The sequence below is a fragment of the Pan paniscus genome, chromosome 16, assembly GCF_029289425.2.
Source record: "Pan paniscus chromosome 16, NHGRI_mPanPan1-v2.0_pri, whole genome shotgun sequence".
NCBI classification, from domain to species: domain Eukaryota; kingdom Metazoa; phylum Chordata; class Mammalia; order Primates; family Hominidae; genus Pan; species Pan paniscus.
Window position 1 is genome coordinate 65,685,831 of NC_073265.2, and position 18,906 is coordinate 65,704,736.

At 37.2% G+C, this 18,906-nt stretch overlaps 1 protein-coding gene across 11 annotated transcripts in view; it reads right to left on the reverse strand.

The window, feature by feature from the left end:
* Window positions 1–18,906, reverse strand: part of SCAPER (S-phase cyclin A associated protein in the ER) — a 568,863-nt gene that overhangs the window by 136,780 nt on the left and 413,177 nt on the right. The gene's annotated exons all lie outside the window — the stretch shown is intronic.

Sequence of the window (18,906 nt, forward strand, 5' to 3'; positions counted from 1 at the left end):
CAGATGACATGATCCTGCATCTAGAAAACCCCACAGTCTTAGCCCAAAAACTTCCTGAGCTGATAACTTCAGCGAAGTCTCAGGATACAAAAATCAATGTGTAAATATCACCAACAACAGTCAAGCTAAGAGCCAAATCAGGAACATACTCCCATTCACAACTGCCACAAAAAGAATAAAATACCTAAGAATACAGCTAACTAGGGAGGTAAAAGATCTCTACAAGGAGAACTACAAAACACTGCTTAAAGAAACCAAAGATGACACAAACAAATGGAAAAATATTCCATGCTTATGGATAGAAAGACTCAATATCGTTAAAATGGCCATATTGCCCAAAGCAATTTATAGATTTAATGCTATTCCCATTAAATTACCATTGGCATTCTTCACAGAACTACAAAAAACAATTTTAAAATTCATATGGAATCAAAAAAAGAGTCTGAGTAGCCCAGGCAATCCTAAGCAAAGGGAAAAAGCTGGAGGCATCACTCTACTCAACTTCAAACTATACTACAGGGCTACAGTAACCAAAACAGCATGGTGCTGGTACAAAAACAGACACACAGACCAATGGTACAGAATAGAAAGCCCAGAAATAAGACTGCATACCTACAAACATCTAATCTTCGACACACCTGATAAAAACAAGCAATGGGGAAAAGACTCCCTATTCAATAAACGGTGCTGGGATAACTAGCTAGCCATATGCAGAAGACTGAAACTGGGCCCCTTCCTTACACCAGATGCAAAAATTAACTCGAGATGGATTAAAAAATTACATGTAAAACCGAAAACTATCGGCCGGGTGCAGTGGCTCATGCCTGTAATCCCAGTCCTTGGGGAGGCCGAGGTGGGCAGATCACGAGGTCAGGAGAGCAAGACCATCCTGGCTAACATGGTGAAACCCCGTCTCTACCAAAAATACAAAAAATTAGCTGGGTATGGTGGTGAGCGCCTGTAGTTCCAGCTACTTGGGAGGCTGAGGCAGGAGAATGGCGTGAACCCGGGAGGCGGAGCTTGCAGTGAGCCGAGATCACGCCACTGCACTCCAGCCTGGGCGACAGAGTGAGACTCTGTCTCAAAAAACAAACAAACAAACAAACAAATACCCCAAAACCGAAAACTATAAAGAACCCTGGAAGACAACCTAGGCAATATGATTCAGGGCATAGGCATGGGCAAAGATTTCATGACAAAGATGCCAAAAGCAATGGCAACAAAAGCAAAAACTGACAAATGGGATCTAATTAAACTAAAGAGCTTCTGCACAGCAAAAGAAACTCAACAGAGTAAGCAGATAACCTACAGAATGGGAGAAAATTTTTGCAAACTATGTAACCGAAAAGGTCTAACATCCATCTATAAGGAACTTAAATAAATTTATAATAAAAAAACAAACAACCCCATTAAAAAGTAGGCGAAGGACATAATAGACACTTTTCTAAAGATGACATACATGCAGCCAACAATCATATGAAAGAAAGCTCCTCATCACTGATCAAATCAAATCACAATGAGATACCATCTTACACCAGTCAGAATGGCTATGATTAAACAGTCAAGAAATAACAGAGGCTGGCAAGGTTGTGGAGAAAATGGAATGCCTATATACTGTTGGTGGGAGTGTAAATTAGTTCAGCCATTGTGAAAGATAGTGTGGCGATTCCTCAAAGACCCAAAGACAGACATAACATTCAACCCAGCAGTCCCACTATTGGATATACACTCAAAGGAATATAAATTGGTCTATTAGAAAGACACATGCATGCAAATGTTCACTGCAGCACTATTCACAATAACAAAGACATGGAATCAACCTAAATGCCAATGATTGACTGAATTAAGAAAATCTGGTACATGTACACCATGGAATACCATGCAGCCATAAAAAAGAACGAGATCGTGTCCTTTGTGGGGATATGGAGGGAGCTGGAGGCCATTACCTTAGCAAACTAACACAGGAACAGAAAATCAAATACCACATATTCTCACTTGTAAGTGGCAGCTAAATAATGAGAACACATGGACACATAGAGGGGAACAACACACACTGGGGCCTATTGGAGTGTGGAGGTTGGGAGGAAGGAGAGGATCAGGAAAAAAAACTAATGGGTACTAGGCTTAATACCTGGGTGATGAAATAATTTGTACTACAAACCCCCATGACACAAGTTTACATATGTAACAAAATCCATGTACCCCTGAACTTAAAAGTTTAAAAAACAATCAGTGGCTTCCAGGGGTTGGGTGGGTGGGGAGGAATGAATATATGGAGCACAATGAAGTTTTGGGGTAGTAAAACTGTTCTGCATGATACTAAAATGGTAGATACACAACATTATGCATTTGTCAACCCCACAGAACTAGAAAAGGCAAAGAGTGAACCCTAATGTAAACTATGGACTTCAGTTAGTAACAACATATCAATATTGGTTCATCAACTGTAAAAATATACCACACCAATGCAAGATTTCAAGAATAGGTAAAACTGAGGAGAGGATGGGAAGAGGAAATACCTGGGAACTCAATTTCTGCCCAATTTTTCTGTGAATCTAAAACTACTCTAATAAAGTCTGTTAATTAAAAAAACCTCTAGGATTTAGATATATTTGATAGGTTTTAATCTCCTGCAATTCTTATTCATATCAGAGATCAGTTTGTTCCACCTTAGGCCCTTGGTATCTTGATCCTTTGACTTAACTCTACTAGTCTTTGAGAACTTTGCTCCAGTTGGGATAACAAGAGGTTTGAGAGTCATTTCCTGCTGCATACTTGGAATCAGCCACTGATTTAATTTGATGGGAAATGATACTTCCAACCTATAACCTGGTCCTACGGATTCTCAATACTACTGGGGTGGTCAATGTTTCTAGACCTTTAGAATTAATAGATCTAGGAACCTCTCCCCATTCCCACTCTCCCACCCCCAAGATAAAATACCTTCTGAATTTGTAATAATATTTCAAACTCAAATTCCAGACTAAGGGATTTTTTTCTTTAATATGTTTTATATAACAGCTCAAGATAAAATACAGCCCAAGATAAAATACCTTCTGAATTTGTAATAATATTTCAAATTCAAATTCTAGACTAAGGGATTTTTTTCTTTAATATCTTTTATATAACAGCTCTCTCTCTTTTCTTTCACATGGAGAATCCTGGTGCTCAAGGGCACAGAGGATGATAAAATTTGAATACCTACAATTATATAGAATATCTATAATTTGCTTTATGTTATATTACAATACATAACAGTTTCATAATGACAATATTAACAGTACCGCTACCAATAATGATTACTGAAAACAGCTGGAAATGTTTTGGCATATGTCATACTCAGTTTCCACTAATTTTTTTGTCATTAAACTAGTAACATGGTCAGAACATGCCATTTCATATCATACTCTCTCCTTCAATCTTCTTTAGTTTTAGAACTATAAATAACTACATATTTTATGCTCACTACAAGTACTTATGTCAATGTATCTGCAGTCATTTGCTTGTCTGAAGCTTGTTCTCTAGTAAGTTTCTTAGGAAGGGCTTGTGGGACCAATATTCCCTCAATTCTTGCGTGTTGCATCCTGATAACAGTACATTGCCTTTTTTTTTTTTTTTGAGACAGAGTCTCTCTCTTTTGCCCAGGCTGGAGTGAAGTGGTGGGATCTTGGTTCACTGCAACCTCTGTCCCCCAGGTTCAAGCGATTCTCCTGCCTCAGCCCAAGTAGCTGAGACTACAAGCGTGCATGACCACACTCAGCTAATTTTTGTATTTTTAGTAGAGATAGGGTTTTGCCATATTGGCCAGGCTGGTCTCGAACTCCTGACCTCAGGTGATCCACCTGTCTCAGCCTCCCAAAGTGCTAGGATTACAGGCGTGAGCCACTGCGCCCAGCCATCTTGCCTTTTATAAGAAAGGATCAGTTTTGTTGGATATGAAGTTCTTGGCACATGTATTCTTTTTGAGAGTATTAAAAATGTTACTCAATTTTCTTGTAAAATAAAGCATTGCTATTAAAAAATCTGATATTACATTAATTTTCTTTCCCTTATAAATCATGCATGAGGTTGGTGCAAAAGTAATTGTGGTTTTGCCATTAAAAGTAACAGAAAAAAACCACAATTACTTTTGCACCAACCTAATACTATTTTTGCTCTTTTGCTATGTAATTTTAAAAATATAAGTACAATTTATACACAATTAACATTAACCCTTTTCTTAAAGAGTTTGAACAAATGCATTCAGTTGTGAAACCACCACAGTAAAGATACAGTAGATCTACCACCTCCCTAAATTCCCCTTGCTGTCTTCTTTCTAGTCAACTCCTCTCCCAACCCTTGTTTTCTATTCCTGTAGTTTTCCCTTTTTTAGAATGTCATATACATGGAATTGTGCCACATGTAGCTGTTAAGTCTGGCTTTTTTCACTTAGCACAATACATTTGAGATTCATCCATGTTGTTGCATACATCAGTAGTCTGTCCCTCTTTTTAAAATTTTATATTTATTTTATTGTGGTAAAAACACTTAATATGAGATCTACCCACAGCATATTTTTAAGTGTATAATACAATATTGTTAACTTTAGGCACAGTGTTGTAAAATACATCTCTAGCATTTATTCATCTTTTATTACTGAAACTTTATGCCTGTTGATTAGCAACTCCCTATTTTCCCCTCTCCCATGCTCCTGGCAACCATAGTTCTGCTCTCTGCTTCTGTGAATTTAAATATTTTAGATACCTCATATAAACAAAATCATGGAGTATTTGTCCTTGTGTGAATGGCTTTTTTCACTCAACATAATGTCTTCATGGTTCAACCATTATGTCACATATTGCAGGATTTCCTTCTCCTTTAAGGCTAAGTAATATTCCATTGTATGTGTATACATTTTCTTTGTCTACTCATCTGAATGTCAATGGACATTCAAGTTGTTTCCCCCTCCTCACAATTGTCAATAGTGCTGAAATAAATACAGAAGTGGTAATATCTCTTTGAGATTGTGATTTTAATTCTTTTGGATAAATAACCAGAAATGAGAATGCTGGGTCATACAGTAGTTCTACTTTTAGTTTTTTGAGGAATCTCTATACTGTTTTCCATAGTGGCTGCACCATTTTGGATTCCAATGAAGAGTGTACAAGGGTCCCAATTTCTCCACATTCTTGTTAACACTTGGTGTGTTTTGTTAATGACCATCCTAATGGGTGTGAGGTGCTATTTCGTTGTGGTTTTGAATTGTATTCCTCTGACAGTTAGGGACATTTAGCATCTTTTCATATATCTTTTGGCCATTTGAATGTCTTCTTTGGACATGTAAAGATATAGTAGATCTATTTAAGTCCTTTGTCCAGTTTTTAATTAAGTTGTTAATATTTTTGTTGAGTTGTAAGAATTTCTTACATATTTTGAACTTAACCCCTTCTCTGATATGGTTTGCAAATATTTTCTCATTCTGTAGACTGCCTTTTCATTCTATTGTTTCCTTTGATGTGACAAAGCTTTTTATTTTAATGTGGTCCCATTTGTTTGTTTTTGCTTTTGTGGTCTGTGTTTGGTGTAATATCCATGAATTCACTGTCAAGATCAATATTATAAGGGTCTTCCCCTAAGTCTTCTTTCATTCATTTTAGAATTTCAGGTCTTATGTTTGAGTCTTCAATCCATTTTCAGTTGATTCTTGTGTTACGGTATAAGATAAGGGTCCAGTTTCATTCTTTTGCCTGTGAATATCCAGTTTTCTCAACACCATTTGTTGAAGATTATCCTTTCTGTGTTGTGTATTCTTGACAATCTTATCAAAGATCAGCTGACTCCATCTGACTTGGTCTCTGTTAATGATGTTTCTCCCTTTAAACCCAATTAAGGACTAGAAGAGGCAGAGAGAGCCCTAGAGCCCAGGCCTTGGTGGTCATTAAGATGTTAAATATTGTGCTGAAAATTTCTGGTGATTTAATCAATAAAGAATAATTTCTAGCTAAAAAAAAAATCAGTTGACTATATATACACAGATTTTTGGACTCTCTGTTCTGCTCCATTGCTCTATATGCCTGTCTTTATGCCAGTACAACACTGTTTCAATTACTGTATCTTTGCATATTTTGAAATCAGGAACTGTTATGACTCCAGCTTTGTTTTTCATTCTCAAGATTGCTGTTACATTTATTGCTGAATAGTATGTCACTGCATAGATGTACCACAGTTTGTTTATTCATTCACCAGTTTTGGGTGATTATGCATAAAACATCCATAAACATTCATTTATAGTTATAAATGATATAAATACATACACAAAAAATATATGTAAGAACATGTATTTTTATTCCTTTGAGGTAACTACCCAGGTGTGGGATTGCTGGATCATACACTAAGTATATGTTTATCTTTTTGAGATAGTTACATACTGTTTCCAAAGTGGCTGTATCATTTTGCATTCCCACAAGTAGTATATGTAGTTCCAACTTCTCTGTGTATGCTCTCCAGCCCTTGGTATTACTGGTTTTGTTTTTTTGTTTTCTGTTTTTGAGACAATCTTGTTCTGTGGCCCAGGCTGGAGTGTAGTGGTGTGACCTAAGCTCACTGCAACCCCCGCCTCCTGGGTTTAAGTGATTCTCGTGCCTCAGCCACCTGAGTAGGTGGGATTACAGGCGTTTGCCACCACACCCGGCTAATTTTTGTATTTTTAATAGAGACGGGGTTTCACTATGTTGGCCAGGCTGGTCTTGAACTGTTGGCCTCAAGTTATCTGCCTGTCTTGGCCCCTCAAAGTGTTGGGATTACAGGCGTTAGCCACCGTGCCTGGCTTGTTTTGTTTTTTAAGCAATTCTAATTGACATGTTGAAGTGTCTCACTGTAGTTTTAGTGTGTATTTCTTAATGATGTTGAGAATCTCTTCACGTGCTTACTTGGCATCTTTGTATCTTATTTGGTGAAGTGTCTATTCAAATCTTGTGCACATTTATTAACTGTTTTATTCTGTGATGTATCTACAGCAGCAACATAAAAATATACCCTGATTGATGGAATTAATGAATATAATACTCTCTTCCTCTCCCCAAAGTAAAGAAATCATACTTCTCAGCTTAGAAAACATGTGGAAGGCTTATGATCTTTAAAATTTTAAAACGAGCAAAACCAGATCTTATTTACAAGCACAAATGACAGTATCAGGCATATGTCCTAGTTCATCTCCACAGAAAGTAGAATTACTAGTAAATACATATTATTAAAACAATGAATTTTAAATTATAATTGCTATTTAATTATGTTTATGAATTTATTTATTGTGGCAAGCCTGAAAATTTTTCCAATGGAGTCTCATTTTAGTTATGCTCATTGGGTCTGTTGTACCAAACATATTTAAAATGTATAGTACTCATCAGAATAAAATACATTAAACAGAAATAGAGAAAAATAGTATTTGAGATGAAAAATGTATTTGTAAGAAGTCCTACATGTGGACTTGCATATATGGAAATATTTTTAATGTTATTGTTTCAGTGATAAAACTAGAAGATATTAAATTAGTGCGATTAGATGAATAAGTCTTGGTTAATAAGAAAATGTCCTCTTGGCAAGAAGCTTGGGGACTGATAATAAGAAAATGTCCTCTCAGCAAAAAACCTGGGGACAGAAAATTTTAAAATGTAGAGAAAGATTTAAAATCTCTTTAGAGAGATTATTCAGTTTTGACATTTTCGTGACCACAGAGAAGTTAGACTTGTAACACAATCTGAGAGTGTTTTTTTTTTTTTTTTGCAGAAGACAATGGGATGGATATTTGGATCAGAGTATGAGTTGTGGATGAAGAGGGAAAATTTCTCCTACTGGCACTGTGATGACTAGTGTAAACCTACACTACCTACACTGCCTTCCCTGTCTTGCGGCTCATTCTTTCTGAGGCCAGAACACTTAGAGTGGGTGGGGATAGTAGGGAGAACCACCATGCTGCAATAGCAAACCAGCTCCAGAGAAGGGTCTTCAAGGGGTGCTAATAATACTTTCTGACAATGAATCTTCACTGTGGGGATATAAATTATATGCATCCTAAACTTGAGTTTGCATCAAGTCAACATAACAATCACAAATGATTATTTCTGTGCACTTCATATCATAAAATATAACATTTTAATAACAAAATTCATGTTAAAATTAAACTATTTTCCTAATTATAATGTTGCTTCAGAATAAGGAGTACATAATCTTCAACTAGATGTGTTATTTCAAGGGTTTTTACTTAATTGGTGAATTTGGTCCTAATACAATAGGCAATTTAATTATTCCACAGAGACATTCTAACTTTAGAAAGGAAATCATACATATTTTAAACACCAATCTAATTAGACTTTCTGTATTTCCTCAAATTAGCCTCTGACTGAGAAAGTGTTATGTTTCAAAGATTACAATAATACATTTAAAAAAGTAGGGTGAGCATCAAATTAGTTCATTAATTTTAAACTCTAGTGCTAGAGCATTATTTTTACTGTTAACATGAATTTGTTAATAACAAGATGACTATGATTAGTAAGTCTGTAGATATGTTCTTAAGTAAGATCTGGTTATGTAATTTTAAATTCACAATTAAGCATGTTGCCTCTGGAGAAGACCCCAGGTGGTTTGCAGTGTTAAATAGCAGATTAAAGTTGACACAACTAATTTCTTTACTCTAATCTTATTAGTGGTACAACAGCTGTCAACTGTAACCATCTCTATAAAGCCTTTTGAGACATAAACAAAATGCCTCAATATGTCAAATGGAGAAGAGTATTTATCAATCACTATTGCTAATTAGCTTGCAAAATAATTTTTTACTTTTATTGTCTATTGGGGATAATTATTCACTTTTAGTAAACTTTTATCTAAAAATAGATATTTAAAATTATATTAAAATCATCCTGACTAGAAATAAGTGTTTATTAACAATGGATTGTAGTATAACTTTTACCCTAACTGGCTAATACTCTTTTATTAGTGCTTACTGGGGGTCTATGATGTAGCAGACACAGGAGGTGACACATAGGTTCCAGTTCCATGTCTTCATCTGTTACTTATAAGAAGTAAATTCTATGATAAGTTCACTCCACATTTGCTGGCTGATCTGAGCCTTAAAGAGTGTTTATAGCACACAGAAATGTTGTATTTCATTTTTAGACTTCATTGCTGGATCTTACGTGAACATTTTGTCTCACACATGCAAACAGCTACATGTGGTTTTTGGTTCACCTTTCTCAATTTCTGTTAGGTCAGTTCCTCTTTGGTCCCTAGTCTGCTAGGTGGGAAAAATGATTCCACAGATAATTTCCTATACCCACATCAGTAAACCAGTACAAAAACACTCAAGCCAAAAATCTAAAACCAATCGACTAAACAATATCTCAATCCTCCAGCAACTCACAGTTTTTTTAAATCAATGAAATGATATTTTACTTTTATTAAAATAGTGAAAGTTTTATGTTCATAAATCAGAAAGAAAAGTACAGCTATCGTCACCCTGCAAACACTAACTTTGTAAGAGATCCAACCAAGAACGCTCATTGACGCAAACTTCGAACCAAATAGTACTTTTTGCTTACTCTTAAATAATTTAATTGTTTTGTTGTGTAGTATAGAATATCTTATTGATTGATAAGATATTCTATCTTATCAATATAGTTGAGAATATCTCTTCTCAACTATGATGTAAGCTCTTTGAAGACAAAACTCATCACAGAAGAAATTCAACAAATACTGGCAGACTGATAATATTTCTCTCTGATGATAGCATGCAGGCAATAAGGTACAGAAGGAAGACCAGAATAGGATGCTCAAACGTAGCTCAGCTAAACTGATGATGGAGGGTAAATCATTCAGTCTTTAAAACCTTTGGTTTCTTCATTTATATAGTGTGATAATGGTGAAAACATGCCAAATACTCTGATTGTTAAATAAATGCAATATGCCTGGCAGCTCTACATGGAAATCAAATGCCTTACCATGGCATAGATGGGTTACATTAAAAAAAATCTCAACACTGTGGCTTTTATCAGAAAATATGAACCCAACACCTACCAGCGCAATTTTTTCTTAATACGTTCACTCTCTAGTATTGACACTGGTAAAACAACAACCCAATCCGGAATGAAGTTTTGCATTTCTCACTGGTGAGGGAGAGAGGAATAAGAGATGATGCAGACCAGGCACGGTGGCTCACGCCTGTAATCCCAGCACTTTGGGAGGACGAGGCAGGTGGATCACCTGAGGTCAGGAGTTCGAAACCAGCCTGGCCAACCTGGTGAGACCCTGTCTCTACTAAAAATACAAAAATTACCCAGGCATGGTGGCATGTGCCTGTAATCCCAGCTACTTGGGAGGCTGAGGCAGGAGAATCGCTTGAACCCAGGAGGCGGAGGTTGCAGTGAGCAGAGATTGTGCCACTGCTCTCCAGCCTGGGCAACAGAGCAAGACTCGGTCTCAAAAAAAAAAAAAAAAAAAGAGAGACGATGCAATGCTCTGAAAATGTGCATCTGGTACTTGACTATGTCATTCTTTGGGGTTTGGGGTAGACGAATAATATGGAGATACTTCTTGGTTTTCCAGAGAGGAACAAAACTGCAACTCCAAAATAGCTTTGAAATGATATAAACTAATGATTTTCTTCATTCTGTTCAGCACAGTAAAATGACTTAACTAAGAAAAGATCATTTATATTTTTCAAATGCTGTGTTTCTTCCTCTTTGCAGTTGAAACTGCACTGTTAAATGTAACTAATAAAGGCATAATATAGTAAAGCTTTATCTTGTAGCTGTAGGATTAAAGTTCTGAGCTGTATTATGCTACCAGGATTTGAGAGGGAGAAAGAGAAAGAAAGCAAAAGAGAGAGAGAGAGAGAGACACACACACACACACACACATGACAGACACACACACACACACACACACACACACACACACAGAATGAGAGAGAGATGAAAGGTGGAAGGGGGGAAGGGACAGAGGGAAGGAAAAAAAGAGGTCTATGTGGGTATGCTCTTATAATCGCATGCCTTCTGAACACCTTAACCTCACTTTCATAATAGGCAACTGGCTTCTAATTTCAGGAAAATCATTGGTGAAATGTTTAAGTTTCTCATTAACAACCTTTTTTTTTTTTTAATTAAAAAGCTGGACTATAGCCCATTATGATCAAGTCTGAGAGAGTAGGGTCTGAAGAAATACACTTTTCAGTTGTTTGTAAATATAAGACAATGCTCTTGGGTTTCAAATTTCAGTGCTCATTATAAAGTTAATGATGAGATAACCAGTCTGGGACACTAAGTCCCCCTAGAAAGTAACATTTGAGAGTTATAAAGAATATGAGCGGTACTGTTATTTGTTCTTACAGAACTTGTATTTTTCTTAAAGAACTATACATAATATATTTTCTTTTCTTTGATTCTGAAGATAAGCTCTTCACTGTAGGTATGTTCCTTTTAAGTGTGTTTACCTTAGGACCTAGGGATAGTAAGTTTAATGAATGTCATTTTCTATATAGATTATCCAAACTGAGGTTGACAGAAAAAAGGAAAGTTCAGTCAGTCCCAGCTTGTAGTAATGGCATTTAACGTTCATAAAGAAATGTACCCTAGAGAGCTTATAGAGTATACTTTCTCTCTTTATTCCTACTTTAAACGGTGGGCATTTATTCATTCTTTTTTGATGTGAAGAATTTTGAAAAACAACTATGAGGACACAAGGAAGGCTCTATAGCAAAGTCAAATATTTTCAAGCCAATCTAGTGTTAAAATAATCTTTACTATTTGTATTTGAAAGTATCAGGTTCATTTGGTTGGAAGGAACAAAAATTTACTCAAAATATTTTAAGTAAAAAGAGCCATTTATTGTAAGGCTATTGGGAACTTTCACATAAGTCCAGGAGAAAATGAACAACCATACCTCAAGAGAGCTGGAACAATGCTAGCTCTGTGGACTAGACTGCTTTCATTTCCAGCCCCCTTCTGTCCCATGAAGCAGTTTTGGTCTCCTCTTTTTTTTTTTTTTCCCAAAACGGCCTTCCTTAGTCCTGTAAAACCTGGAATGCACATAGTCCTGTAATGGCCATCCCAGAAGTGAATCTACATGATTATTCAAATTCAAATACCTAAGAAAAAAAATCACTTGAAGTTCTGCAACTTCCCAACTGCAAATTCCTGAGAAAGAAACTTGACTGAGCCAGTTCAACTTTCTGTGTTGGATTATAAATCCTATCTTGCTGGCTGGTCTGTAGATTGGTTGCTCTTGAGTCAGATGACCTCTCTTTAGAGTTTAGTCAGCTATGGCCATTGAGGGGAGCACCACATGGATGGCATAAAACATAGCTGACAAGGCATGGATGTAATGCCTAGAACAAGTAGTATTCATAAAACACTGAAAAAAAGGACACAACAAATAGGAAGGGAGAAGGTGATTATGGCAAGCCAACAAGAAAGAAGAAAAGGTAACAAGGAAGGAAACTCATAGTAAAAACTGTGAGAGTCTAGATTGTGTTGCAAACTGAAGACACAAAGGCAAAGACTTAATAGTAGATGAGTCCCAAAGAGAACAGCCAAATGAGTCAAGAGACTGGAATAAGAAGTAAGCACATGGCCAGGCGCGGTGGCTCATGCCTGTAATCCCAGCACTTTGGGAGGCCGAGGTGGGTGGATCACGAGGTCACGAGATCGAGACCAGCCTGACCAACATGGTGAAACCCCATCTCTACTAAAAATAGAAAAATTAGCTGGGTGTGGTGGCACACACCTGTAATCCCAGCTACTCGGGAGGCTGAGGCAGGAGAATTGCTTGAACCTCGGAAACAGAGGTTGCAGTGAGCCGAGATTGTGCCACTGCACTCCAGCCTGGTGACGGAGTGAGACTCCATCTCAAAAAAAAAAAAAAAAAAAAAAAAAAAAAGTAAGCACATGAGGCCTGGCATCTCAGGAAACTAAGTTGACAGATATTGGCGTATGTAACAAGACATTCCGTTAATGAAGAGCCTTCTGTTATACCACCAGGGTGGCTGTTCCACAAAGGTAACACAGTAGGCTACTACTAATAATATTTAGAGTTTAATATGTTTCATTTTCCATGACTGTAAGTTCCCTAAGGACAGGGTCTATTTCAAATGGTTTCTAGGTATGGCAATCCCATTCCCATGCCCACAAGTGATCCAAAGAAGGAAAACGCTAGAAAATAGTTTCCTGGGATTAAGGACTGGAAGCCCTAGATTATTTACCTGCTTCTGGAGCACAATGAGATATCTCTTTTCTATTATAAGAGGAATTGCATCAGCCTCTACACAACACAAAGAGAGGGAAACAGAAGGCTTTGGAGACAAAACCTCAATAAGTCACGGGAGAGCAATTCTGAACATTCTCTCTGCTAATGTTCTCTCTGAACATTCTTTCTGCTATTTGAAAAGAATAAACACTCTTTTAAAGGGGTTATCATAGCTCTGTCAGGTTGTAGTCATACCCCAATGTGACTGCTTCCAACCTTCATCTGGCAGTGAGCCACATACATGGTTGCTGGTGATTGTGAGGAATAAACAAGGTAATACGTGCAGCGCATCTAGCACAGTGCTTGGCACCAAACACACAATAAATGTTAGTTTGTATCTCCTTACCAACTCAAAGGATCAGGTAAATGCAATATTGCCAAGTAAAGTCACAAGTTTTACTTTGGAGAATAAATTTGTGATATCTTGTAAATGATCTTCCTAGTGAACAAAGCTCCATTTCACATCATTCGAAATTTTTTAAAATTATATTTGATGAGTATTGCTTGGTCTGAGTAGGATGGATTTACTATAGGCAGATAAATGCATATACTGTAAAGAAATAAAAAGCAACTTTACTGATCTATTTGATATGAATAACTGGGCATACCTTACAAAAAAGAATTATTTTTCCTATTAGTTTAAAATGGGGCAATCTTATACCTACTGATGTGCTCTTATTCCAAAACTGTGATAAGGACAATGACCTTAAGAATACAGTTCTAGCATACTCTTTGGCCTTTTGAGTAAGCAACAGTCACAGATACATGACATTCAAAAACTCATGGAAGTTTAAAGATAGACTAAAGAAGCCATTGCCTAAAATCCATCTAACAGAGAAGAAGAAGAATAGGATGCTCACACCTAGCTCAGCTAAACTGATGACGGAGAGTAAATTATTCAGTCTTTAAAACCTTTGGTTTCTTCATTTATATAGTGTGATAATGGTGAAAACATGCCAAATGCTCTGATTGTTAAATAAATGTAATATACCTGACAGTTCTACATGGAAATCAAATGCCAAAATCAGACGGGCCATATTTGCCAAAATGAGATCAAATTGTAAGTCTATAGAGTCCAGTATTTGATGCAGTATGCCCTTTTACTGCTTTGCTTTCATCTGCTGGAGAAAGAATTCATTCATATAGTCACACAATATTGACTATGATGTCCTGTGATTTACAAATAATGTATTTACTATGTCTCATGATCCTAAGGACTTACAATCTACTTGGGGAGATGATGGTACAGCAGACGGAGTACTTGGCAATGCAGCACATAATAAAGTGCTAAGCCGAACTATTCTCTAACCCGTTTGATATTTTTTTCAGTGATAAGATGAAGACACAAATGTTCTACAGATCAACTTTAGGGCTGACACAAAGTTAAGGAAAATGAAACTGAATAAGTGGTCACATCAGGATCTTGACAGACTTGGCTAAAATTTACCAAGATGAAGTTTGAATTTAGGGTGAAAAACAGAAATGCCCAATAAAATTAATAGATTACGGCTTCTTAGAAGCTAAAGTGACAAAGACTTAGGGATTTAAAGCTCAGTAATTAGGCAGTATAATATGGAGTCAAAACAATAACTACAACAAAAAACAATGAAAATAACTAAGTGCTTTCTTTGTGCAGGGACTTAAACACATGCACTTTTAATCCTCATAACAGTTCTGTAAGGTAGGTATTAGTCTTCCCATTTAATTGAGGCTCTGTTATAACAAGTAGTTTGGCCCAAGGTCACATAGCTAATCAGTAAAAAGCAGAGTTAAGCCTGGATCTGACACTACAGCCTACACATTTTTCACTATACCATGCTGTCTGCTTTGCTTTGTGTTGATGAATGTACTTCTGTATGAAAAACTGTGTCCACAGGGACGATGAAGAGATAAGCAAGGCTGACAGAGAAGAAATAGGCACCTGGTTAGTTCCCCAGCAGAACAACCTAAAGTAGCTCAGAGTTTACTATTTGGCCCCTGGTCCTTGTGTAACTATCAGAAATTATGAATCTTAAGTAAGTAAAAGACAACCTGGGGAAGACTCTTTTTGGTGGCCCAAGAGGTTTGCTGGTTGCCTTGTGAATTATGAACATCTACTGCTGCCTGGAAAGGGCTTGGCGATGTGGAGGGCCAGTTTAGTGCCACCTCTCACTTTAATTACCATTGCTACTAAGTACATATACTACAAACTGGCAACACAAAGTTTTGGTACAGCTGCTTCTAGTCACAGCAGATTCATCTTCTTATTTACGTAACATGGGCCATTCTTTATGCTCAAAGAAAGTGAAAACTCCTGTTTATTTTCAAATATTAAAAAGCTGTGATGAACCACTATTATTAGTCTAAAGTTTTAAAAAGGCTAGAAGATGTCATTCATTTGTCTGTACTTGTTTTCTGGAATTAAAAGTTTGTAGGTTGGGGAGGCCAAGGTGGGAGGATCATTTGAGGTCAGGAGTTTGAGACCATCCTGGCTAACATCGTGAAACCCTGTCTCTAGTAAAAATACAAAAAAAATGAGCCAGGCATGGTGGCGTGTGCTTGTAATCCCAGTTACTCGGGAAGCTGAGGCACGTGAATCGCTTGAACCCAGGAGGCGCAAGTTACAGTGAGCCGAGATGGCACCACTGCACTCCAGCCTGGGTGACGGAGTAAAACCCTGTCTAAAAAAAAAAAAAAGTTTGTACGCAGAATAACATTAGTCTACCCCAAAGGAGATACAAACTGCCTTGTTTCAGGGTGATCTTTCTTGGCAGTGAAAACAATTTTATTGGAGTACATTTGTTTAAATGATTGATTTTGTAATAACACATCCTGACCTAAGCCCTTTCAATGATAACTTGAAAATAATTAAAGCAGTTTTATGGCCTTTCCCTGGTTCTGATAAGAGCAAAATAACCTACTGCAGACTCAGAAAGGTTTCAGAAAGTTACATTTCCAGAAGTAGGTATAATTCTCAATTTCATGTAAAAAAAAAAAAAAGCTTCTGGAAGCAAATATTCATTCACACGAAGTTGCTTAATTATAGGACAAACAAGACATGCAACTACTGACGTACTATGTGAAGTAAAAAGATATGAACAGGATGGTAAGAAAAGAGGACAGGAAGCTGGTTTATCCACTAACAAAGAGTCAGGGCTTCAGAAGCAGTGACACGTAAGGTTTATGGCCATAGGACTCTAGGTTTCAACAGGGTAACTGTTATGAGACAGTGGCTTAAACTTATCAAATCCTCTGCTATTTATCACTGAGAAAAATTAAACAGGATATTCTAAACTAGCCTCTTTAGGTAAAAGCCATGAAATGCCACAGGAGGCAGGAAACAGCAAGGGCTAAGGTGGCAAAAGGTTCATGGAGTTGAGGGGTGGGAACCCGCTAGGGATGGAAAGATTCTGGACAGGCTGAGAACAAAGGAAGTGCCCAGGGACTATGGAAAGCCCAAGGCCTGGGCAGGGATTTGTGCAGGAGAGCAACTGGAAGGAAAATGAGAAAGAGTATTTTTTGAAGTAAGCCACTGACTCATGTCCACCAGTATGCTCTTATTCTACATTTAAATCTGAAGTGGTTACAAAATTCCTCTTGCTGTTCTCTGAGTAAACAGCATAACACTCTCATGGCTTTAATCCTTTAGCCCTGAAAATTGAAGCTGGTTTAGAAAGTAGAGTTATGATATGGAGACTGTGCTGAGGATAGAAGAATCTTAGAGTCAATGCTGGATGCCCACAGCTCTGGGTGCTAGACTCCCTTAATAAGTAGCACTTAGTTGAAAACACAAATCTATTGTGAATAGTGCCACAATAAACATACATGTGTATGTGTCTTTATGGCAGCATGATTTATAATCCTTTGGGTATACAGCCAGTAATGGGATGGCTGGGTCAAATGGTATTTCTAGTTCTAGATCCTTGAGGAATCACCACACTGTCTCTTGGAACCAACCCAAATGTCCATCAATGATAGACTGGATTAAGAAAAATGTGGCACATATACACCGTGGAATACTATGCAGCCATAAAAAATGATGAGTTCATGTCCTTTGTAGCGACATAGATGAAGCTGGAAACCACCATTCTCAGCAAACTATCGCAAGGATAGAAAACCAAACACCACATGTTCTCACTCATAGGTGGGAATTGAACAATGAGAACACTTGGACACAGGGTGGGGAACATCACACACCGGGGCCTGTCGTGGGGTGGGAAGAGGGGGGAGGGATAGCATTAGGGGATATACCTAATGTAAATGATGAGTTAATGGGTACAGCACACCAACATGGCACATGTATACATATGTAACAAACCTGCACGTTGTGCACATGTACCCTAGAACTTAAAGTATAATTTAAAAGAAAAGAAAACACAAATCTATTGGCTTAAAGTGAGATGAAGGAACAAGCTCTTAATCCTGATCCTGTGGGTCAGCTAGTGCTGACCAGCTGCAGGGCACTGGTCTGGACTCTCAAGATTCCACAGCTCCTTTGCAAAGGAAGTGTGCTAATTCTTGCTTAGGTCTTTATAGGAACTGTGGACGCCTCTTCCATTTCCTAAACAAGAGGCAGAGATAAGCACCAGAACAACATACTCTGTCACAACGACAATAGCAGCTTTTGGGAAATAGGCATTTAATCCAGGTTACCAATCAGAGAGCTTAGTGTCATGCACGTTGAAGCCTACCAGAAAACAAAACAAAACAAAACAAAAACAAAACAAAAAACCTCCAGGTGAATTTAAGATGAACAATATAAATTATTAACAGTTATCAAAGCACTCTCCCAAAGAATCAATATCATTTCCTTTCTTATTTCAAATATTTATTATATTTCATTCCTTTCTTCCTTTCTACCTTCCTCCCTGCCAATTAACATACCGTAAGTGAAGATAACCTGCCCAGCAACACCCTGTAAATAAAGTCCATATTGATAAGGAATAGCAACCCTTCTGGGTTATAAAAACCCCTATGCATGCTATAACTTGCCTGATGGGGAGCTTTCTGCTCCATAGAAAGATTTCCTGACTTAAAGAATACCTATACCATTCTTCATTAATCTTTGTGAATAGAGGAAAGGAATCCAAATTATCTTTAATGTCAAAAGCTTGTACTTAGAAATATCTCATGTCAGGTAGCTAGCACTGTCTAAACTCTCACTTAACATTTATAATGTAACTTTACATTATAATATACAAATATACACTATAATGAACACTTAACAGTTTACAAAGAGGTCTCATATATGTTATTTCAACTGGTCCCATAGTAGCACCATGAGGTGAATATGATTACATTTATTTTTCCAAATAAGGAAACAGATGCAATGAAATTAAGGCACTCACTCAAATTTTCTTAGCTAGTAGCCTGGCAGAGATAAAACTAGAACCCATGTTTGTCCTACTCCAAAGCCAATGCTATTTCTTTTTAATACAAATGCCTCTCAGAAAAAAAATATAACATACTCTTGGAATTTTTTTTCCTGTTGTGTCCAATGGACAAATGAAGCATTTACTTTTTTTTTTCTTTTTGAGACAGGGTCTTGCTCTGTTGCCCAGACTAGAATGTGGTGATGCAATCATGGTTCACAGCAGCCTTGACCTCCTGGGCTCTAGTGATCCTTCCTCTCTTAGCCTCCTGAGTAGCTGG